Raw genomic sequence first — 24,747 nt, forward strand, 5'->3', positions numbered from 1 at the left:
TAAAAAAACCTCAAATGTTGTGTTTTGGATTCTGCTGTGAGTATCAGTATAGAAGCTCTTCATTTAATAAAAAATAATACAATGGCATGTTGAAAAGAAATTGTTCTGTTTTCACTTCAATAAAATTCTAGAAATTCATTTGATTAGATAGTTTTTTAATGATCAATTGTAATTCAACTTCAAAACCTGGAATTCAGAGAAAATAAAATGGAAAACATGGAATTTGGAAAAAATGTAAATGGATTTCACAGGCCCTAACACCTGGAGCGAACATTCCCACGGTGACAAAGCAATGTTTGGTTGGCTTTTTTTCGATGAGTGTGCCGGGATTTTTTTCTTCACCTGTGGATAAAATGCCTTGACCAATAAAATATGAGCTTTGGAACATGTGTCAAGAGTCACTGCAGTTCCCAAATCAGTGCAATTGGTGGTGCTAAAGCACAAAAAGCTGTTTTGACAGCTGAATTAAACATTGAAGTAACCTGAGGAAGAAATTCTGGTCCAGCAGGGATGATGTGTATTTAATTTGCATGAAATGCCTTTAAAACGGAGAAAAAAAAAACCCCATATGGGTTCTCTTAACATGTAAATGATATTGCTGCAACATTGGCTTGTATCCCCTTTAAAAAAAACCTATCTGATCTTCCGTGGATTGTCTTTGAAGAATCTAATGTTCCAATTTGAAAAGACGCAATTAAGATTATTCAATAAACTCTGCTAATTTTTACCATCACTTCAACTCCTGCCTTCTGCAACTGTATATTCCCCTGCTGACTCTGCCTAACTCTTGGGCTGGTAGAAGAGTGGGTTAACATAACAAGCTGGTGATGTTGACTGGTTTTGTTCATCATGTAGAACTCTGATATTTGGAGATATTCACTATCATCTGACGGAGAGAGAGGTCTAGTGGAAGACTGGATCTAACATCTTCATCATGTACACTATATTGCCAAAAGTATTCGCTCACCCATCCAAATAATTGAATTCAGGTGTTCCAATCACTTCCATGGCCACAGGTGTATAAAATGAAGCACCTAGGCATGCAGACTGCTTCTACAAACATTTGTGAAAGAATGGGCCGCTCTCAGGAGCTCAGTGAATTCCAGCGTGGTACTGTGATAGGATGCCACCTGTGCAACAAGTCCAGTTGTGAAATTTCCTCACTACTAAATATTCCACAGTCAACTGTCAGTGGTATTATAACAAAGTGGAAGCGATTAGAATGACAGCAACTCAGCCACGAAGTGGTAGGCCACGTAAAATGACAGAGCGGGGTCAGCGGATGCTGAGGTGCGCAGAGGTCGCCAACTTTCTGCAGAGTCAATCGCTACAGACCTCCAAAGTTCATGTGGCCTTCAGATTAGCTCAAGAACAGTGCGTAGAGAGCTTCATGGAATGGGTTTCCATGGCCGAGCAGCTGCATCCAAGCCATACATCACCAAGTGCAATGCAATGCGTCGGATGCAGTGGTGTAAAGCACGCCACCACTGGACTCTAGAGCAGTGGAGACGCGTTCTCTGGAGTGACGAATCATGCTTCTCCATCTGGCAATCTGATGGATGAGTCTGGGTTTGGCGGTTGCCAGGAGAACGGTACTTGTCTGACTGCATTGTGCCAACTGTGAAATGTAGTGGAGGGGGGATTATGGTGTGGGGTTGTTTTTCAGGAGCTGGGCTTGGCCCCTTAGTTCCAGTGAAAGGAACTCTGAATGCTGCAGCATACCAAGAGATTTTGGACAATTCCATGCTCCCAACTTTGTGGGAACAGTTTGGGGATGGCCCCTTCCTGTTCCAACATGACTGCGCACCAGTGCACAAAGCAAGGTCCATAAAGACATGGATGAGCGAGTTTGGTGTGGAAGAACTTGACTGGCCTGCACAGAGTCCTGACCTCAACCCGATAGAGCACCTTTGGGATGAATTAGAGCGAAGACTGCGAGCCAGGCCTTCTCGTCCAACATCAGTGTCTGACCTCACAAATGCGCTTCTGGAAGAATGGTCAAAAATTCCCATAAACACACTCCTAAACCTTGTGGAAAGCCTTCCCAGAAGAGTTGAAGCTGTTATAGCTGCAAAGGGTGGGCCGACGTCATATTAAATCCTATGGATTAAGAATGGGATGTCACTTAAGTTCATATGCGTCTAAAGGCAGATGAGCGAATACTTTTGGCAATATAGTGTATACTATTGTGCAGCATCTTTGTCTTTGTATCCCTTTTTTAATAAAGAACTTTATAGCTCTTCAGTGTTTTTCTTAGCTAAATATTAATAATATTTTAATACTTCTGCTGTGACTTGCAGTGCACTCTATGTCTTTGTAACAAAGTGCTTTTGTATACCAAAAACGTGGTGGTGTCTCTAAAAAAATCATGTAATTATTGCTGTGCTACTGTTAACATTTACAGTCATTAACAGCTGTGTTGTCGTTAAGTTTGTGGTATCTAATAATGGGTCAGACTGAAGATGGGTTTTGCTGGTTGGGATTTCTGTTTTATTGTGCATTAAATAGACTCTTGTATCATTTAAATTTTTGTCACGTTTAATACATAGCATGCAGGGTTTTGAGCAAATATTCAACACAAGCAGATATATATGGCAATAAGATACAATCTGTATTGTCCCAATTGACAACATTGGTTTTAACAGTCATTATGAGCATGCATTATGCAGAGATTTTAAACAAATGTACTTAACACAAGTAAATACAGTATGCATGGCAGTGGCATATAATCAGAATTGTTAATACTGATAACATGTTTTAATCGTTTATATTATTTTTTACACTCGATTCTATCTAATCACCCCTCAGACTGCCAGTGAATGATAATACTGCCAGTCAACTTATCCAGCAAGTGAAATTAAATAGTTTGTGAAAGTGTCTTGAATGTTTTTTCTATTTTTCTCTGGTGTGCAAAGGCCTTCACAGCAGTCATTCCCACTTATTTCCATGCAAATAGTCTAGTCTACCGCAAATAAACAGCATACCAAACCTCTACCGACGGACATACTTCTACCATCGCACAATATATACTGTACACAGAACGCATTTACATTTATATTCTTACACGATCATGCTTAAAGGTGCATTTAGTATGTTTTTTGTTAACGTTGTCTTAGGCTTACACTGACACCTAGTGGCGTGGATTCAAACGCAATAGTTTTCAGATACAGATGCTAATGTAGAGATTCACTATTCACAGTCAGCCATGATACATTTTATTATAATAATTTTTTTTTTTAATTTCATTTATGAGGGAAAATGTCCAATAACAGGGCAGTTACTGAGATTGAGTAGTATTTGGCTGGTCATGTGATCTTAACATGGCAGCCCCCATTAGGGGACCCTCTCCATGTAGAATAAAACAGCTTTTATTAGGTTAATGATAACTGGAGTCTTCATCTCATGTGAGTGAACATGATTTTATACATATGTTTCAAAATTGTAATTTATTTAAGGAGAACAACTTTTTTAATGAGGAAAAAATTACTAAGTGCATCTTTAAAATCCGTAATGTAAATGCCTTAATCAGCATTCCTTCATCAGGGTAAGGTCATAAACAGTTTAAACTAGGGGTGTAATGGTTAAAATGTCTCACAGTTCGGTTTGTATCACGGTTTTAGAGTCATGGTTTCAGTACGGTTTGGTATTTGATATGTTCAGGGGAAAAAAAGTATTACTGCCAAATCCAAAGTAAGAATATTCTATTTGGTAACAGACACTTCAAGAGATTTTCCCTCACTACAAATCACTATGGTTTTACAATAGTAACCATAGTTTAAACATTGTATTTGTTGTAAAATCATAGTAACCACAAAATTAACATGGTTACTGACATGATTACAATACTCTAGTAAAATCAAGATTACTATATGGAAACTACAGTATGACTGTTGTAAAACAATGGTTAATTGTATCAAAACTATGATTTCTGACAAGAAAACAAAGGTGACAGCAGTCATTGTTACTTCAGTCATGGCTACTACAATATTACTATGTTTACTATATGGCTACTACAGTATTACTACATAAAACCATGGTTAATTCTATCAAAACAATGATTTCTGCTAAGAAAACCATGGTGACAACAGTCCTTGCTATTACAGTCATGGTTACTACAACATTACTATAGTAAAACCATGGTTAATTTTCATTAGGGTCCTTAAAAATAAAAAAATAAATAAAAAAATAAAAAGAACTTTCCCTAATTACTAACTCAACATTTTAACTTAATCTGCACTATTAGGCTATATGCATCAACATAAAATGCATTTCAAACTCAACGCATATTCAAAGTTCAGAATCTGTACATCACTACAGAAGAAATAATCTTGCTATTAAAATGAATACAAGAATGGATGTCATAACACGACTCGAGTATTTTAATCATACGTGGAAATCCCACATCTTTATTAACGGAGTAAGAGCAACATAACTTTGGCTATGAACACCCCAAGTGTTTTAGTTCTTGTTTCATGTCTGTCCGAACTAGCACCAAGTGCCTGCTTAAAGACGGAAAGGAGTGTGTCTGTATGCAGTTTCAGGCTCACCTGCGGTCTGTGCACACCATGTGCTATATATACACTCGGGTAATGTCAGCATAAATAGCTAATCAAATACTGATGTATTATCAGTATATGGCACTCGCGTTGAGCAATGTCTGCAAACAATGCCCATTTAGTAAATGTTTTTTTGACCATCGCTGTTGTAATTGACTGCAAAATAAAAAGTTCCCAGACAGGAGACTTAAATGATGCAGGGGCTTCTCTCTTGTGGCTTGTTTTCTTCGCTTACCATTTTGCCAGCTAACACATGCAGAACTGCGATGTCATCAACTGATTTAACATACTAACAGTTAATAGGACAGCTTCTCTCTGTAGAAAGTTGACCCACGTGAAACACAGGCGGAGTGTGTCCATCTACAGAGCTATACAGGTGCATTAGCGGAGGTTACAACTGCGCATGTCTATTTGGCACTTTATTTTCTTCGCCAAACTGTATGATCCAGATGTGTTATTAAACTAGAGATGAACTGCGGGGCTTACCGAACCGTGGTTGGCGAACCGTATGCTTCGTTTTTTTCTTTTTTTACAGAGAACCGTTGCACCCCTATTTTAAACCGAACAAAACATGTAGATTTCTGCCCATTACCCTGAATTCTAGTTGCATGTAAACACCTCTACTGGAATTCCTAGTGGCTTATCTAGTGTGCGGAAGTGTTGTGTATATACAGGTTTACATTTTTACGTCAAAAGCACAGAACCATCCAATGATTTCAAATCTCATGTAAACATGATTTTCTTGCTTTGTCAGACTTTTTGATTATGCTGATTTTTTTGGTGTGTATGTAAACATGTTCACAGTCATATCACCCAGCCCTAGTCTGAACTCATTGGTGAATTAATTTTATTCAGGGTAGAAATTATGGGTCATTTAGTAGTTGAGTCCCACACAAAACCACAACCACAGACTCCAGTGAATTTATGACATGAAGTGAATTTCTGGCATTAGCAAAAGAGTTTCAGTTCACATAAATATTCTTAAAATGTCTCAATCACCTGACAGGAGGTAGCCTATAGATCCATTCTGCCTTGATGGTTGATTTAAGATGCTTCTGTAAAATGTAAAGATGCTTTGAAGTGGGCCAGCATACCATCTCCACATCTGAGAGGCTCTTAACGGATTCTGTATAACTAAGTGGAAGCACACAATTTAAGGCCAAAAAAGAGAGAGGTGAGAGAGGTCCCAGACTCTTTTTAGTCCCCAGTTTTGAGTGTGCTGTGAGAGGCAGTCACATGTAAAGTGCAAATTCTTCACCTTTTTCCTCTGGTTCAGCTATGGAGTTTAATAATGCAGAAGTGCATGCTCTGATGAAATATTCACACAAGACAAGTCAAGCCAAAACCCTGAAGTTCAAAAGATTCTTTATTCTTTTTGTGTTCAATACAAACTTGCGAGAACTAACACTGAACTTGCATGCAGTGTTCTGTGTAAGCCGTTTCCACTAACTGATCTTCTGCAGAGCACACATTGGTACTCATTTTTGACTTCCTTTTGAGGGTCCCATGCCACAAAATAGAGAGGATGACCGCATCCCCAATTCTGAGTTCCTTTTAGCTAAGTGCACCATAGAGAAGAAGAGACCCACAGGTTGGCCACATTTGCTATTAGTTTTGGTGCTGGTACAACCACCTATCCATCCTTCTTCGGCCGCCTATGCTTCCATCCAAGGTTTTTTTTTGCAACAAAAGGTGTAGCGCATCAAAAAGTTTACTGATATGGCTGACATATCGCTAAAATGTCACGTGTCGACATAATATTTTTCCGTTTAACTCTAGTGCATAAACTGTATGTCGATACTTCAAATGTCGCAAAAAACTGGTTTGGAAACACTTTTTGTCAAGAAAATTGGCATTAACGCAAAAATATAGTGCGACATGACAGAATTTACCCCAGTCGATAGCCTGTGTTAATCATGACGACAAGGTATACATCCTTTTTTCAATATATTGTACGTGAAGCATTACCCGCACTATTATGGATTCGTCTTAACAGCATATCTGCACAGATCCGATGATGCAAACACATCTGCATCACGACACTTCCAGGAGTGCCAACACAAATATGGAGAACAAATGAATGGCCACCCTTTGCGATTAATGTAATCGCAGTATCCATCCATTTATTTATTAAAGTTGCTTTTCCACACCATTCAAAATAATAGACGGCAGTCATGGAATTAGCCTACAATGCAAAAACATATAATTTCTATGCACAAAGATGTTTTAAATTAAAAATAAATACACAATACTAGGAGAAAAGCTTCAGTGTGCTTTTTTGGAACACTAACATACAGCCCAATTCTATAAAATTATTGTTTAGCTTTTGAAAAAATGCCGGCAAAATTCCCTGTATTAAATAAAATAAATTACCAAACGAAAAAAAAAAAAACATTAAATTAAAATAAATTACCAAGCAAAAAAATATTGTTAGGCCTATATAATTGCCTTTTCTTTACACAAATTTAAATTAGCCTTACCCTGTTCTGTATAAGAAAAGTCGTCTGAATGACATTCTCAGAATGTTCTACACTTTTTTCAAAACTATAAACTATCAGAACTATTTGTCCAGTGCTGAATTCACTTTCAGAAAACTAGCTTTAGAACATTTTAAAACTTTTAAATATTTAAAATCTAACCCTGGGTCTTTTAAGGAGAGGAGACAGCAGCAGTTGAGAGAGAGAGAGCCCAGCTGAGAAGCTGCTTGTGTGTTGGCCGCTGCCACGTCACAACTGTTTTGAGTTTTGTTTGGAAGCTTCACCGTTACACTGTAAGCGAACGTGTTGATTGTGCTGAAATAAAGTGACATTCCTGCGTTGGAATCACCATCTCCCGCTTCCTCATTACTGAACCTCATTACACTGGTGCTGAAAACCGGGATTGAGGGAGATCTGTCGTCATGGAGTCCTCGCTGTTGGCAGACATCATCAAGACCCTTGCTGGCATCCACCAGACTCAACACCAGGCCCTCCTGGAGCTTCGAGCAGAACAGGAGCAACGTTTCAAGGAGCTCCTACAAGCCCAGGCAGAGGACCGGTGGGTGTTCCAGAGCTTGCTGTCATGTGGTACTCCAGCAGCGACCCCGACCATGTGACCCCCACCTCTGATCACCCTGGCCAAGATGGGTCCCCAGGACGACCTGGGTCGGGCTTGCCCCAGATGTAGTGGGCGGTCCACCTGTTGCCACTTTTGTTGGAGGAGGCTCAGCTCGCGGCCCAACAACTGCCAGTGGCTAATCCTACAGCGGGTCGCCAGAACCCCGAGCAACATCGTCAGCACATTCGGGCGCTGACATATGGGGAATTTGGCTACCCATTCACTTTTGCCCAGCAGCTCTATGATGCCTGCCGGAGGTGGTTGCTAGCGGAGGATCGTGACATCGGGGGAATCGTCAACTTGGTGGTGCTGGAACAGTTCGTCGATCAGCTGCCCAAAAGGACCATGGAGTGGGTCCGGTGCCACCACCCGATGTTGCTGGAGGATGCAGTCCGCCTAGCTGAGGACCATTTGACGGTGTATCCGGGAGACGGCTAAGCTTTATCTCTCTCTCTAATCTCCTGCTGTCTCTTCCCCTCCCCTCCCCTACCTCGACCTGTTCCCGTCCCTGCTCCCTGGAGATGAGGGTTTATTCCCCCAAACCCCGCACCGCGAGCCCGGGGGGTTCAGGGCACCTCTACCCCCCCTTCCGTTTCTCCTTCCCTTTCCTGCCAGGTTGAAGAATCTGTAGCCTCATGTGTGGAGGGAAGTCTGAGCCGGTGTGCTGGTGCTGCAGGGAGCCGGCCACTTCCAGGACCAATGACGTACCAGATATCTGTGAGTATTCATGGGGGTACATACCAACCGTTGGTGGATTGGGGTTGTAATCAAACCTCGATTCACCAATGCTTGGTTTAACTGGAGGCTTTGGGTACAGCACGTAGGGTGAAGGTGAGGTGTGTGCATGGGGATGTTAACGAATATCCCTTAGTGCCTGTGGCTATTAAATTTCAGGGGCAAAAATATAGAATAGAGGCGGCGGTTAGTCCTCGTCTCACCCATTCGCTGATTTTGGGTACGAATTGGCCGGAATTTCAGTCGTTATTGGGGGGTTTATGTGCGGATGGGTCCTGCACCAAAGTGTCTTGGTGTGTGGTGTGGGATTTGCTGGCTGGGGAGGCAGAGTGTCAGTTCCGCCTCCACAGGGTTCTCCCCATTTGAATTATTGTATGGGTGTAAGCCTCGCAGTGTCTTAGATTTCAAGTCAGCCTTTGGTCAAGTCAACCTTTATTTATAGAGCGCATTTAAAAACAACAGAAGTTGACCCAAAGTGCTTTACAGATCAAACAAATAATGACAGAGAGATATAAAAATATATTGATTTAAAGTTAAATATAAAATATAATAAAATAAATAAAAACCTTTAAATACAGTATCATGTATTAATCCATTTTAAACTATTCAAAAGCTACAGAATAAAAATATGTTTTTAAAGAAGATTTAAAAATGGCTAGTGATGAAGCTGACCTCACATGGAATGGGAGACATTTCCAAAGATTAGGACCTATCACAGAAAAGGCACAATCACCCTTATATCTATAGTGGCAACGTGGAACCTTCAATAACAGATGATCAGAAGACCTGAGTGCTCTGGTAGGGGAGTAAGGGAGAAGGTCACTGATGTATTGGGGTGCATGACCAGATAGTTCCTTGTAGACATTAATCAGAATCTTAAAATCGACCCTGAATTTCACAGGAAGCCAGTGTAGAGATGCTAAAACCGGGGAAATGTGATCTCTCTTTCTTGACCCCGTTAAAAGCCTAGCTGTCGCATTTTGAACTAGCTGCAGGCGGTAAAGCATGTACAATTAGTTACAGACCCATGTACAATTAGTTACAGTAGTCTAACCTTGATGTAATAAGTGAGTGGATCACAATTTCCAAGTCTTTATGGGAAATCATATTTTTTTATTTTAGTGATAGATCTCAGGTGGAAAAAGCAACAATTGACAACAGCACTAATCTGCTTATTGAAAAGTAACGAGGAGTCTAAAATCACTCCAAGACTCCTTACATGATCACGTACATTTGACGACAGAGGACCTAACTGGGCAACCAAGTCAGGTAAAGAGGACATGGAGGAACCTAAAATCAGAACTTCGGTTTTACTTTTATTTAATTGTAAGACATTTTTGCCAGCCAATGTTTGATATCTTTGAAGCAATTTAGGGCATTCTCAAATAAACAATTCTTGTCTATACTCACTGGGAAATAAAACTGTGAATCATTAGCATAACAGTGATAAGATATGCTGTACTTCTGAAAAATAGAGCTCAGAGGAAGCATATTCAGTGAAAATAACAAGGGTCCTAAAATCGACCCTTGAGGGACACCACACTGTAATTGAGCTGACGCAGAAGAAAAATTACCTAAATTAACAGAGAACAACCTTTCTTTTAGATAGGAGGAAAACCACAGGAGGGCCATACCCTGGATGACAATTGAGAAGAATATTATGGTCGACAGTACTGAGATCTAATAAAACTAAGACGACAGGTGAACCTGAATCCATGGAGAGTAAAATATCATTGGTGACCTTCAACAATGCAGATTCAGTGCTGTGCAAGGGTCTGAAACCAGACTGAAATGTATCTAAAATGTTAAATGTATTTAGATAGGAGTAGAGCTGCGAATAAACAACTCTCTCCAAGATCTTAGAAATAAAAAGGCAGTTTTGAGATTTGTCTGTAATTGTTGTGTATTGCCGGATCCAAAAAAGGATTTTTTTTAATAAAGGATGTAGAATTGCATGTTTAAAACTTCTTTGAACAAATCCACTTGCTAATGAGCTGTTAATTATAGCTGTCACACTGGAACTGATGGTCATGAAAACTTCTTTAACAAGGCACGGAGAAAGAATATCCAGCTTGTAACTGGAAAACTTCATCTTAGAAACTACATCTGCTAACTGTGCTGACATAACTGGTTCAAAGTGAGTCAGGGAGCTGGATGGGGAAGGTTTTAGAGGTTGATCAAATTGTGAAAGAACAATAGCACCTTTAATCTGCTCAATTTTGCGAGTAAAGAAGTTTAAAAATGTTTCACAGTTCTCTTGGGTGGCGTCCAGAAAGGCATTTTTAGTTGGGTTTAAAACAGATTCAATTATTTTGAACATTACTTTTGGTCGATTTGCGTTATCGGAGATTAATGTAGAGAAAAACTTGACTTTCGCTTCCTTTACACCTCTCTGAGTTAGGTAAACACTCCTTTAAAATATCATAAGAGACCTGAAGCTTGTCTCGTTTCCACTTGCGCTCAGCTTTTCTGCACTCTTGTTTGAGAGTGCGGGTGACGTCATTTAGCCAAGGCTGTGAAACACACTTAATTCTCCTTGGCTTAAGCGGAGCGACATTATCAAGTGTAAAAGTACAAGATTTATTAAAAGCTTCAACCAATGATTCAGTGTCAATTCCAGCTATGACATCATCTGTGAAATGAGTTAGATACATTTCTGAAAACAGATTAGCAGTAGATGAGTGAATGGACCAGGAGTGACGTAAGGGCTGAGAAAAAGTAGGGAGAGGAAAAGTAGATACAGACTCAAACATTATAGAATAATGGTCAGAAATGCCAATATCTAAGACCTCAAAGTTGGATATTGAAAGACCATAAGATAACACAAGATCCAACGTATGACCCATATAGTGAGTAGAACCAGTGACATGTCATACAAAAATTTAAAGACTCATTGAGGGAGGGGCCTGGGTAGCTCAGTGAGTAAAGACGCTGACTACCACCCCTGGAGTCATGAGTTCGAATCCAGGGCGTGCTGAGTGACTCCAGCCAGGTCTCCTAAGCAACCAAATTGGTCTGGTTGCTAGGGAGGGTAGAGTCACATGGGGTAACCTCCTCGTGGTTGCTATAATGTGGTTCTCGCTCTCGGTGGGGCGCATGGTGAATTGTGTGTGGATGCCACGAAGAATAGTGTGATATGTCTCCGCGGTAACCGCGCTCAACAAGCCACGTGATAAGATGTGCTGATTCACGGTCTCAGATGCGGAGGCAACTGAGATTGTCTTCCGCCACCCGGATTGAGGCAAATCACTACGCCACCACGAGGACTTAGAACGCATTGGGAATTGGGCATTCCAAATTGGGGAGAAAAAAAAAAAAAAGACTCAGTGAGATCAATTCATTTACCAGAAGTTTTGATGGATAGCATTCGTGAATGTTAAAATCCCCAAGAATCAGGAGTCTATCACAATGAGACACCAGTCCAGAGAGAAAGTCTGAAAGTTGATGGATGAGGTTCTTATTAAATCTGGGAGGTCTGTACACAAGTGCACAGAAAGCAGAACCCAAGACGTCAATCTTTAATAATTGGACCTCAAAACTGGAATACATGTCCATAGGCAGTGTCCTGCAATTTAAATTGTTGCTACAAACAGTGGCAACGCCACCTCCTCGCCCTGAAGTCCGTGGGGAATTTAAAAAGTCACAGCCTGGCAGTGTTAGATCCCCCAGGGCCATTTGTTCGCCAGGATTCAGCCAGGTCTCAGTGATGAATAAAATGTCCAATGATCGTGATATAAAAAAGTCATTCAGAATAAAAGATTTGTTTGATATTGATCGTGCATTAATGAGGGCCATCTTAATAGTGGCAGCCCTCTACATTGCGAGTAAATCACTCGCATATGCGAGTAAATTTCGCACTATGCAACCAAAAAACATCTGTTATTAGCCACTGGCAGGTAAATATTAACATTTCACTCACCAGTGATAGAGTTATGTAGTGTCGAAGCACCGAGGCCCTTTTACTGAATAAAAAGCAGTTGATTAAGAAGCTGGATTCAGCCTCGTCTTTCCCTGCATGCTGTCTCATGAGCATGCAGGAAAAAGCACTTGTGTCTCATTCAGTTGAACTCCGAGCATCTCAGGGAACCGCACCACGGACGTCACAAGCAGCTCTCTTGAGAGCGTGTGCAGATGAACCACTTCTCAAGCACTCTGATGTGCACGCTGTCTACAGAGGCTTGCACCAAACTCCCGAGAAAATAGAAACAAGGAATAAAAGTATTAATTTTGTGAACGCAAAGCACTCCAGTTTCACTTAACGGCCATGTAATGGCAAATGTCCGTGGTCATTGTGGGTTTATTCACGCAGTGTTAATAACACACAGTGAGACAGAGAGATGCCCTGCTCTATTTCTGTGGAGATGATAAAATGCAACAAACAGAATCTCAAAGTCTTCCTTCATGAGAAATAAGGGCTTGCGAGTTAATCAGAGAGCCTTAAAATAATGTGTGAAAGTGAAGAATTTAAGGCAGAAATATTTTACTATTGCATAATATAATATAATATAATATAATAGCTATACAGGTTGGCTGGGTTACAAAAGAAGCAAAAGAAAACAAAACATTGAAAAAGTCCAATGGATCAAAAGCAAATCGGACAAATAAGAGAGATATATTTTAGTTATTTAGACATATTTTGATAATTAAAATATTATTTTAATTATTCTAAATTTTATACTTTTATATTTGACTGTCATTTATACGTTTTTGAAGCCTGAAAAGAAAATCATATACCCTTATTTTATGACCCAAGCTAAATTTGTATAAATGACTTTGTTGTGTGCATGAAGCACACATAGTGAGTTTGTATGGTAATTAATCGTCATATTCATGAAACACCTTAAACAGACAATTAATCATCATAGCGCTAAAACAGGCAATTAATCGTCATAATCGCAATTATTTGTTTGACAATTAATTGTCAGCCAAATGTCATAATCGTGACCCCTAATTTTCATTATTAGGTTCCTACCTTGTGAATTGTTTTGTTAAAAATGTGTACGAAATTTCAAACAGTGACAACAGCTTGTATCATTTTTAAAAATGCGATTTCATGACATCATATAAATTGATAGAACGTGAAATCTGTACATTTTTAAAAAGATAAATGTGATTAAAATCATAAAGCAAAATATAAAAAAAAAAAAATTACAATATACTATATTGCGTGAATATATATGAAGAGGCCCCCTCTCTCAGTTTGCTTAATATTGTTTTGTTACATTATGCTTACATGTTATCAAAAGTCTGGCGAATAAAAACAAAAATGTACTAGCCAATGATGATTCTTTCTCCAACATGATCGTAGAGGGTTGACTGGTGACATCAGTGAAATAAAAGATGTGCGTTTAAGCAAATTGAGATTATCAAAATTGACACCCTGCTTCATTTCACTTTCACCAGTCAGAGGGCAACGGCGTGAAGGCCAGATGGATGGTATGTGATGGTTGTCAGAGGAATCAGTCTGTAATCTGTAGTGATGTTGGTGTGACCCTCGATGGACATACTAGGGGTGACACGTGATTCCAAGTGCTGCGCAATAATTGTATACTCCGTCTGACAGGTGGGCTGAGGAATTCAAATGCCGTAAATCTAGAGATGAGTAAAATAAAACCATGTCGGAAAAAAGATGATTGTGTGAACCTGCAGACAAGCAGGGAGCTCTCTGCTGAAACAGGCGAGGGCCAACAACAAAACTCCAGCAGGCCAAGATGGGCAACAGAAGGCAGAAAATCCTCAATGAATCCACCAGCACAACCCAAATTCAAAGTCCACGCGCTCCAGCCCCACTGAACATCGACGATTGTCAGGGAATCAAACAGCCTATTTAAGACTGCACGTAGCAGTCCCGGTGAAGACCATCGATGAGTACAGTGGTGTTTATTTCCTTTGAGGTAATCCAGTCAAATTTCCTGAGGTTTAGCATAGATTTCAAACCAAACTAAAAAGTCAATAGTCCATAAGATTGTCCATAAAAGAGAAGCATAAAACTAAATTTCCCGAGGTCGCTCCTGCAAAAGGTCACTAAACAAAAGCATCTAAAAACACTGAAAAGAAGCCGGAGAGCAGCGCCAGCGTTCACTCTACTGGAAGTCATAGCAGTCGTAGCAAGAAAAAAAAAATGTTGTGAGGGAAAATTGGGAAGGACGGACCTTCAAGCAGCAAAAACGAAATTCAATGCATTCTTGACCTGAGAGCAAAACTCCACACATTGGGGCAGCTATCAAAGGAGAATTTGCTACAGGCTTAACAATGTCAATCCCGGCTGTATAACAGGGGGCTTGGCAACAGGAATTTACACAGGGAGATAAAAGTCCTTGTATTAATACCCATATCGAGCTCTAAATTACTAGCAAAGTGGCAAGGGCCCTTTGAGGTCACACGGCGAGTCGGGGAATAGAAGAATCCCACAGTGATAGGGACTAAGACTACCGGACTGGCCCAAAGAGTGACAGGTCGGTCTGGTTTTTTGTGGATTATAGAAAAGTGAATGCGGTGTCAACATTTTATGCATACCCAATGCCTCGCATTGATGAACTACTTGATCAGTTGGGTGTGGCTCGTTTTTATTCCACACTGGATTTAACAAAGGGATATTGGCAGATTCCCTTGACTCCCATGCCCTGATAAAAACTGCCTTTTCCACTCTGTTTGGCTTACACCAATTCGTTACACTTCTGTTTGGTTTGTTTGGGGCCCCGGCAATATTTCAGCAACTCATGGACAAGGTCCTTCACCCACACGCTGCGTATGCCACTGCCTATCTGGATGATATCATCATCTATAGCAACAGCATCTGAGGGCTGTCCTGAGGTCGCTCACAGCAAATCCGAAGAAGTGTGCAATTGGGAGGGTGAAAGTACGGTCTCTGGACTTCCACTTGGGTCACGGACAAGTGCGCCGCCAAATTGATAAGATCGCAGCCATTGCGACTTGTCCGAGGTTCAAGTTCAAAAAGGGGGTGAGACAGTTCCTGGGGTCGGCTGGCTATTATCGGAAGTTTGTGCCTAATTATTCGGACGTCACCAGCCCGCTGACTGATCTCACTAAAAAGGGAGCGCCAGACTGGTCCAGTGGACGGAGCCATGTCAACAGGCTTTCCTTCAAGTAAAAGCCGCACTCTGTGGCGGTTCACTGTTACATACCCCTGACTTCATTCTCCCTTTTGTCTTATAGATGGATGCATCAGACAGGGGTTGGGGGCTGTGCTGTCCCAGGTAGTGGAGGGTGAGGAGCGCCCCGTGCTGTACATTAGCCGAAAACTCTCAGTAAAAGAGACTAGGTACAGCACGATAGAAAAGGAGAGTCTGGCCATCAAGTGGGTGGTCCTCACTCTCCGGTACTACCTGCTTGGGAAGGCCTTCACCCTCTGTTCGGACCATGCCCTGCATGACCATTCAGACCATGCCTAGTATGAAGGATACTAACGCGTGGATCACTCGTTGGTATCTGGCACTTCAGCCCTTTAAATTGGAGGTGGTCCACAGGCTGGGGGCGCCGATGGCTGTGGCTGATTTCCTCTCTCGGAGCGAGGACAGTGCCTCAGCCTGAGTCGGGAGGTGGGGGTATGTGGAGGTGATGGCGTGGCCGAGTGCCGTGCTGTGGAGAGTGAAACTTGGGAGATGAGTGGTGAATGATTGCCACCTGTGCTTAACACCTGTCTTGTGTTTCAGTGAGGAGTGATTGGGGCTTTTAAGGAGCGGAGACAGCGGCAGTCGAGAGAGAGAGCCCAGCTGAGAAGCTGCTCACGTGTTGGCCGCTGCCGTGTCACAACTGTTTTGAGTTTTGTTTGGAGGCTTCACCGTTACGCTGTAAGCGAACGTGTTGATTGTGCTGAAATAAAGTGACATTCCTGAGTTGGAATCGTCGTCTCCCGCTTCCTCATTACTGAACCTCGTAACACCCTGATATTACACCGCATCAATTTTTCTTTAATTGCTGTGCACACAGCATATACAAATTGATGGATGGTCCTTATACTAAGACCGAAAGTTTCACCCAATACTTGGTGCAGGTTGCCAGCTTGAACAGGGCCATGACTTGACAGGGCTTTCGGGTCGGAACCGATGGCAACCTGCGATAGGTGCAACATCAGGACCAATATTACAATACTATCAGAAGGGCAACTGTTCCCTTTTATATTGAAATTCCTCATCTTCTGATTGCATTTATTTGTGAAATTAAAATGACAGTAAGCTGTCTAATTTAAATTAATTATCTCCCCATTTTACCAAAACTTTGGAGGAAAAAAAAATTAGGGACATCTGGGAGGCGAAAGGTACACAATTAGCGAAATACACATATTACTGTATGGAAACGGCTTAAGGGCAGATTTCTTTTGCGATAAACCAAAACTTAAGGGACAAAGTGTTTGCCGTCATCACGCACACCATTTTTATCGATAAAAGGCCATTTGAAGGGAAACAAGCATTTTTAAATGCATTTTTACTTTGTCGACAACAAAACAGTGCGAAAAGTCTATGGAAACTAATGTGTGTTAAGGGAAAGATTCATTCTGGGTCAGTGGTTTCCTTTAGTTCTAACTGAAAGCTATGCCGGATGTTCCCTCCTTGCTGAGGCCACCTGCTGCCAGTAAGGCTACTGTATCAGGTCTCTCTGTTCAGACAAAGATATTTTGGGTACATTGTTGTACTCTATGATAATGTGAAGAAGGCAGACAATACAATACTGAAAGGAGAGCCTTCTCATTCAAAACAACTGTTTCTAACTGTAACACAATGCAATCCAAATCAGTCTAAACACATACCCAGGGAAAACACACTGGGTATTTTCATTACCCACTATTTTAAAGGAATAGTTCACTCAAAAACGAAAATTTTGTGAACATTTAGGCTATTTATCCTCACATGTTCCATAACAGTACAACTTTTTGTCATGGAACAGAAATGGAGAAATCTTACAAAATTTACTGGTTTCTCTTTCCATGCAATTATTCAATGGGACTAGAGCTTTCAAACTTCAAAAATTATTCAAAAGCATAATTTAAATATCATAAAAATTGCTCATATGACTTATATTTAGAGTCTTCCGCAGCCATGCGATACCTTTTTTGTGGAGCAGACCGAAATTCATTCAGGTTTGTAATGACATGATGACAGAATTTTCATTTTGGGATGAACTAACCCTTTAACTTGAATTTGTGCATTTGGAGCAGATTTTCTGAAGAACATCTCCAGAAAAAGGATTAGGTCTGACCGAACTAACACCTTCTTACTGTAAGTGTGTGTGTGTGTGCGCGTGCGCCATGAAAAGAGAAACAGCTGCAATATAAAGATTCCAAAGGCCTTACTCATGCGTCTGCATTTCATCATTTGATCAGTATGAGTATGAGATATAAGGAGTCTGACTGTTTTCCCCCCAATGGATGAGAGAAGCAGTTCATTTGAGGGATCCTGAACACTGATCTAAATCGACCGCTGGCTCAACAAGGCCTCCTTGTGCAGCCTTGATGGATATACTGTGGCTTGTACATGTTGCCCGTAATAGGGAACTAGCTGGAGATCAGTGCATGAGACATGCAAGTTGACAAATTCTTCAAAATTCAACCTTCATCAGACAAAAAGCAAACAAATAATGGGACATCTTGAAATTGCAGTAAGAAAAGTATGACTGTGCTGACAGCATAGACTACCGATGGGAAGATAGCTCTTTATCAGAAGCAGTGGTGTCTCAGGGTCATTATTTAGTGTGGGGCACAAACAATCACTTAATCAATTATTTGATGATCTTTGAAACACTGACAAATAATTCCAAATTCTGTCACAGATGTGCTTCTCATGTTACACTTTGTGTTCACATCAGGGACTATGAAGTTCTGTGAACTTGTGCATGTGTGTATGTGCTTTAACCGGCAAAGTTTAAAAACTTCATTTTAGCACAGCGGTTGATTTGACAGGTAGAAGTTTCACACTATAACGCATTGGTTTCACCAGACTCAAACAAGGGGAGTTAAAAAAATCTGTCAATAAAGCCTATCTACTGTCATGTATGTGCCATTATATTGGATGCTACACCCCTCAATGCCCTAGTAGGTATGAAATGAAAACAAGCATGACTGATAAAAATAGACCATTACAGAAATTTTACAGAGAGTGATGAATAAAGACTTTTCTACCGTAACCTCTGAACATGATGCCACACAAACATTCCTAATGATTTAATCTCAGCACAAAACACCATTAAGACGTGCACATCCATGTCAAAAAGCTCAAGTAAACGTAAAAGTAAATTGTCAAAGGGTGTGTATATTATCTCACTAACTCAAATGAACAGCATAACAAAATTAATCAAAACGACAGACTCCCAATATCTAGCGGTCATTGTAATCTAATACAAACCAATGCACCAATGACACAACACATCAATGCAATGGGATACAATTCAATGAAATGATGAACGGTGCTTAACTAATCCAACCAACAGCACATTAGGAAAAAAAACTGCTTTTAAAACTTACCAATTAAGTGCACCATGCAGTCTACTCTGCACCCGGTAACTTCCGGTGCTCATGTCAACAGCTTAACATAAATATGATCGAAGCTTTTGATTGGCTCAGGGGCAAAGTCAAACTAGCCCCTCAGGCTATCGTTGAATGCTCGTTGCACGTGCGCATTATGCTCTCCAGATCTCCATTGATTAACATTGAGGATGAACGGCTAGAATGAAGTGTAATGTTGATCTTATTTAAGATCAGTTGTAGCCTAAATGAAACAGTGTTGAAAGCTACAGCTCTTCACACATAATAGAAATACTTACGCAATAACAGACGGTGAGCTGTCAACTTACCACTGCATGACACTACTTCATGCAGTCTGTTTCAAAAGGTGTTGTCTCCTATGACATCACTGATCATTCCACAATAACTTCTATCACATTACCTGTTTACAATGACTAAAATGTGAGGAATTTCCTTTCCTGGATCCAGTGTAAGAAAAAAACAATAAAAAAAAACTTACAAAGACGCTTGTTTTGGACAATTAACGTAAGACAGCACACACACACACACACACACACACACACACACAGTACTTCTGGGATATGCTTGGCATTCATCCCAGCAAACAGAAAACGTTCCCCTAACGTTAACGTATGGTTCCTATTTGGACATTTCCTTTGAGAAGCAACCCTTAACGTTTAAGGTTTTATTTTTTTAAAACATGCCATCCCTGGGATCAGGTATGCAACAGAATGCATTACGTCATATGAGGGAGGAAGGGGTCATAGTACGGGTAATTACGTCATAGAATATGTCAATTATGTGCTTACACCCTTTTAAAAAAAGACAACTGTGGTTTTCTATCGATGGTGGTTTATTATTGCTTTAAATGGCACATCATTAAAACACAAGACCAGTGTTTAATAAATAGCTATATTTATTGATAATTTTAATAAAGTAAACAATTCGTCCACCAAGTTATATAGTTCTTTAAGTATTAACTTACTGTGGGCTATTTACGGTTACCAAGCAACGCAAGCACAGGGCGCAGTATGATTGAATCCACTGAATTTAAATTTAGAAAATTTAAATTAAGCTACAATTCGTTTAAAAATGCAACTATGAGTGGGGTCGCATTCCAAAGTTGTTTTGCAAGTATTAGGGATAATTTATACAGAACTAAGCCATAGTATTTACAACATGATCAGTTAAATCAGTCAAATGACGAGTCCAGTCCGACGACTATCAACATTCATCTAGGAATATACATTATTAATTCTTAATGAACTAAACAATTTAAAATCACTAAAGACCAGCAAACCCCACTGTCATTGAGGACTCCACCCACAGAAATCCTGCGTTTATCATTATAGCATTCTTACTTTACACACTGAATAAACATGACGTGCAATTTCGGCCTCATTCTTCAGACGCAGTAGTGTTTTTTAGATTCGTAAAGCTGTTCCTGGTGTTCGTGTATCAAACGCCAGCGCTGTGCAAGCTAAAACAAGTTGCTTTCACCTTATATGGATATCTGAGTGGAAACCCAGTGACAGAGAGATAAAGCTCCCACTCCCAACGAATCTGATCCCATCTGATTAAGCAAATTTCAGCCCTGAATCTAAAGCTAGATGCACATTTCTTTACATTAGACATGTTAATGTAGTATAATACACAGTTAATGCCACACCCCTTTCTCTTTGAATGCATTTACACGTGTCATAAATCATTTTAATTAATACACTCTTCACTGACGACGGAAGATGTTCCCAAAGCTGTCACAAAACATGATCCATTGCCAGCCATATAACCATCATGATGATTGTTTCACTACAACAAAGCCTATAGCCTATCATTCAACAAACCAACATGAGTGCATACAGAGTTTGTGGTGGTAACGGAGACTACTGATAGCAGCACTATTGCGGTGTGACTAACTGCTGTGAGGCTTTATTGGTGTGTAGAAAAAGGTGAAATAAAACCACTTACTGGTCGGTGTTCCAAGAGAGGTGCAGCTACGTCAGAAAAAAATACAGATTCTCTTATGCAGACACAATTACATACAGTCTTTTGGATAAATCCCCGACTTTAAAGATGGTACCATTTACTGTATATCGCGTTATGGAACTGTCTCCGCGTTAAGCACCATTCTGTGAACACTTGTCTGGTTGCTCGCGAATGAATCTAATCTGTCCGCATGAACTTTTTCCCTAATGTACCGACACTAGACACACTTCCGGTTCGCGCTTCCGCATTCCCCTGATCTGGAGGTGGGACAAATCTGCGGCCAACGATGACAACACTGTGCTGATAGACATCTACATGAGGCCAACTCAAAGAATATGCAAATAAGAGCACTCAAGCAATCCCAAAGTTCCCAAGGAGACTGTTAAAACTTCAATTGTATTCACTGTCAAGAATGGTTACTTTCGTGAGTAGTTGACAAAAAGCATGGACATGAACTTGGACATTCAATATTGAGGTCTCAGGTTAAGATTACATGAGCAAATAAGGGAAAGTGCAGACCTATATTTTAGGTGCTGTTACTGATCACCATTTATTTTATGTTTGTCATCATTTTTAGTCACCTTTTAGCTTTTTTGCAATTAACTTTCTAGGAAGTCAGTCCACTGTCGGCCATCTTTGGAACGCTCTTGGGAGGCTATTTCCAGTCATGACAGTGCAGCTCCTATCTACTTGAATGGAGAAAGACCAAAACCTCAAAAACGGTTGGTGAAGATAACGGTCAAAGAACATATTTCAAATCAGCAATAAAATCTGACAATACTGGAATCTTAAATTGTGATTCTTTACCTCATATTACGCTAAAAAATGCAATTTTGTAGCATAATATGCACATGCACGTTCTAGAGTTGATTGACAGGTGATGTCTGTATCTAAAAGGTGACTAGCTCTTTTAACTGTAAGGTGGGACTTCCTATCTACATCCATTGACCGTTGGGCGCTCAGAGCTCCATGGTTGGGCGTTCCAATTTCTCCAATTCATTTTAAATAGAAGTGGCCCGTCTCTGCTAAATAAACTTTGCCATAACTTCAATGGTCTTGTGTGTTAAAAATTTATTTTAAAAAGTACAAAGTCATTCCACGCAGTCTTTCAATTAATTTGAGGTCATAAATATGATAATTATACAATTAGTCAAATGTTGTTTAAAATAGTTTTACATGAAGTATAGCATGACACATTGCAGGACAATGCTTACAGCAGCCAGTTTAAAGGAATATTCTAGGTTCAATACAAGTTAAGTTCAATTGACAACATTTGTGGCATAATGTTGATTACCACAAAAATTTATTTTGACTTGTCTCTCCTTCAAAAAAAGCAAAAATCAAGGTTACAGTGAGGTACTTACAGTCCAACCTAATCAATAACCTAAAATCAATAGTTTGATATATTCTTATAGTTTTTATTCAATTACATCTTTCGCAATGCTTCATTTGATTGTAATTTGTGCCCTTGTGAAAGACGGTAAGTACAAAGCCTTGTACCTTTGTCTTTTTGTCCAATTTTCAAATACTTTTTTTTTTTGTTTTTGCCTCAAACAAAGTTTGTAATGTTGTGATTCACCTTGGAGCTGGTCGGTTTGGATCATGGCTCACAACTCTTTCACGGTAATGCAAGAATGCGTGTTAAGCATGTTCAGACGGACCACTTATTGTAATGCTGTGGCCAAGTGCTTGCGTCTGCGTTCACATTCTTGCGAAGAGTATGTTTCAGCCCTCACATTCAATGTCATAATTTTGAGATTTAGGGCTCTATTTTCATGACCGTGCTAGGCGCAGCGCAACGACCGTGTGCAACACCATATCTAATTTTCGTGAGAGCGTTATTGTAAATGCATTTTCTGTGCCAGCGCAAATGGCCGTGAGTGGGAGTGTTTGCACTATCTGTGGGTGTATGTGCGCAAACTGTGGGTGTATTGTAAGTTAATAAAGTGGCGCAAGGTGCAATTTGCTATTTTCCTGAAAAATAGGTCATTGCGCTAATATGTTTGAAAACCACGTCTTAATTAGAGCAAAGTTTAAACTCAGATCCTGCATTTGCAGTTTGGAGATTCCACCAGCTGGTGGTAATAAAGTTCATGTCCAAACTCTTAAAATATAGTGGAACATCCCTGACATTCACTGTTGTAGCTGTTGTATGAAATAAAAATGTATGAGATTTGTGTTAATCTTTCTAGAGGACATGGTTTATTTTTCAATTATTATTATTATTGTGTTTATATTTACAATTGTATTTATGATTTAATTTGTATTGTTATTTTTCCACCTGTTGTTGTAAAGTGATTTTTAAGTCACTGCAAAAGGGGCTGGTAGAAGATGTTGAAGAGGGCACAATTTTTGGATTTAGGGAGGTGGTTATATATGATTTTTTTGACCACTATATTATTTTTTAAGTTTAAGTTTCAATAAATATTCAAAGCAAAATCGAAGAAGGGAAGTGCGTGCAGAAAAAGTAAAAAAAAAAAAAATGATCCCTTGATACACAGCCTAACCTGGAAGACTGATATAGCACAATCACTGTTAATACTAGCCATGATTTGTGTGTCATTAGATCAGTTTGATTAATTGGCCTAATACTTACATTCTTTAGAATTTAACAGAGCCTACATTCAAGTCCTGATGAGAACAACATTTTCCATGCGTATAAAAGGAGCATGTCACTCTCATAGAAATATGCCTGACATGGACACAGTTAATGCATAAGATAACATAAGTCCATATTTCTATTCTTCTAATTCATTGCATACAGCCTGTTTACACTACCAAATTCTTACGAATGTGCTGCCTTTGTTTATATCACTGGTGCTTGACAGGGAATGGACTATATGACACAGACGGTGCAATAAACGGAGAAGAACCTTAGAATTAATTTGCATTGGACCCAGCCCATTAGCGCATTGCGTATGCAATTTCACCAAACCCACTTGCGCCTAGACGTAAACATGAAACTGCTGAAACTGCCCACTGAGTTTGTGTGTATGACATATCACATAGCGCTGTGCTTAGCGCTCTTAAAATAGGGCCCTTAATTATGAGATACTAAGTTGTAATGAGATAAAATTCACAACTATTAGATAATAAATCATGATTATGAGATTAAAAGTCATTATTATGAGATAAAAATATAAAAATTTGAGTAGTATGTCATAATTATGATTTATGGTACTATCTCATAATTTTGACTTGTGTCATGAATTTAACTTAGAATTTAATAATTTGGACTTAATCTTGTAATTATGACTTAGTATGTCATAATTATGACTTTTTCCTCAAAATTATGATTTTGAATCTAAGAATAATGACTTTTATCTCATAAATATGACCTGGTATGTCATAATTATGACTTACAAAAGCTATTTTTTTCCCAATGTGGCAGAAGTGGGCTTCTCCATGAAAGCCATTGGACAGCGATTAAATAAAAAGCTTTGGCTTACCTGTTTGTCACAAATCCGCTCTCCCTCTTTGTCGTTCTCCTCCTCTTACTTGTATGTCTCTCTGTAAGCCTGACAAACTCTGTTTTTTAGATGATAACTTTTTCTGCTGTCTATACTCCTGTTTCGTTCATGCACAGCTGTTGGACCCTCCCCCTAAATGTCTCTTAAAGGAATGACACCATCCCTCCTTCCAGGCAAGTTCTCTCTCGTTTGACTTCTGCGCAGGTCATGTGTATTTCAAATCAAACACTTCTTGCTCTCTCCCTCTTTCCCCCACTCTCTCACCCCCTTTTGGATTCTTTAAACATTCTTCATTCTATGACATCAACCCTGCCTGCCTTTCCTTGTAAGGGCAGAGTGGGTGAGTACGTGTTTAAAAAAGAGAGCCAGAGAGAGGGAGGGAAAAAGGGAGAGATAAAGGAGGTTGGGGGTTGATTAAGTACAGACA

General features: G+C 39.9%; 1 protein-coding gene across 2 annotated transcripts in view; it reads right to left on the bottom strand.

Annotated features, from left to right (window-relative positions):
* LOC127452742 (zyxin-like) overlaps positions 1–24,470 on the bottom strand; it is a 45,317-nt gene extending 20,847 nt beyond the window's left edge. The window contains exon 1 of one of the 2 annotated variants that reach the window (XM_051718407.1): positions 24,300–24,470. The gene's annotated coding sequence lies outside the window, so the exon portion shown is untranslated. Of the gene's footprint in view, positions 1–20,832; positions 21,078–24,299 lie in introns of those variants that run through there. The other variant, XM_051718406.1, reaches the window with a different exon arrangement.
* Between the last annotated feature and the right edge of the window lie 277 nt (positions 24,471–24,747).

The sequence above is a fragment of the Myxocyprinus asiaticus genome, chromosome 15, assembly GCF_019703515.2.
Source record: "Myxocyprinus asiaticus isolate MX2 ecotype Aquarium Trade chromosome 15, UBuf_Myxa_2, whole genome shotgun sequence".
Classification (NCBI taxonomy): Eukaryota; Metazoa; Chordata; class Actinopteri; order Cypriniformes; family Catostomidae; genus Myxocyprinus; species Myxocyprinus asiaticus.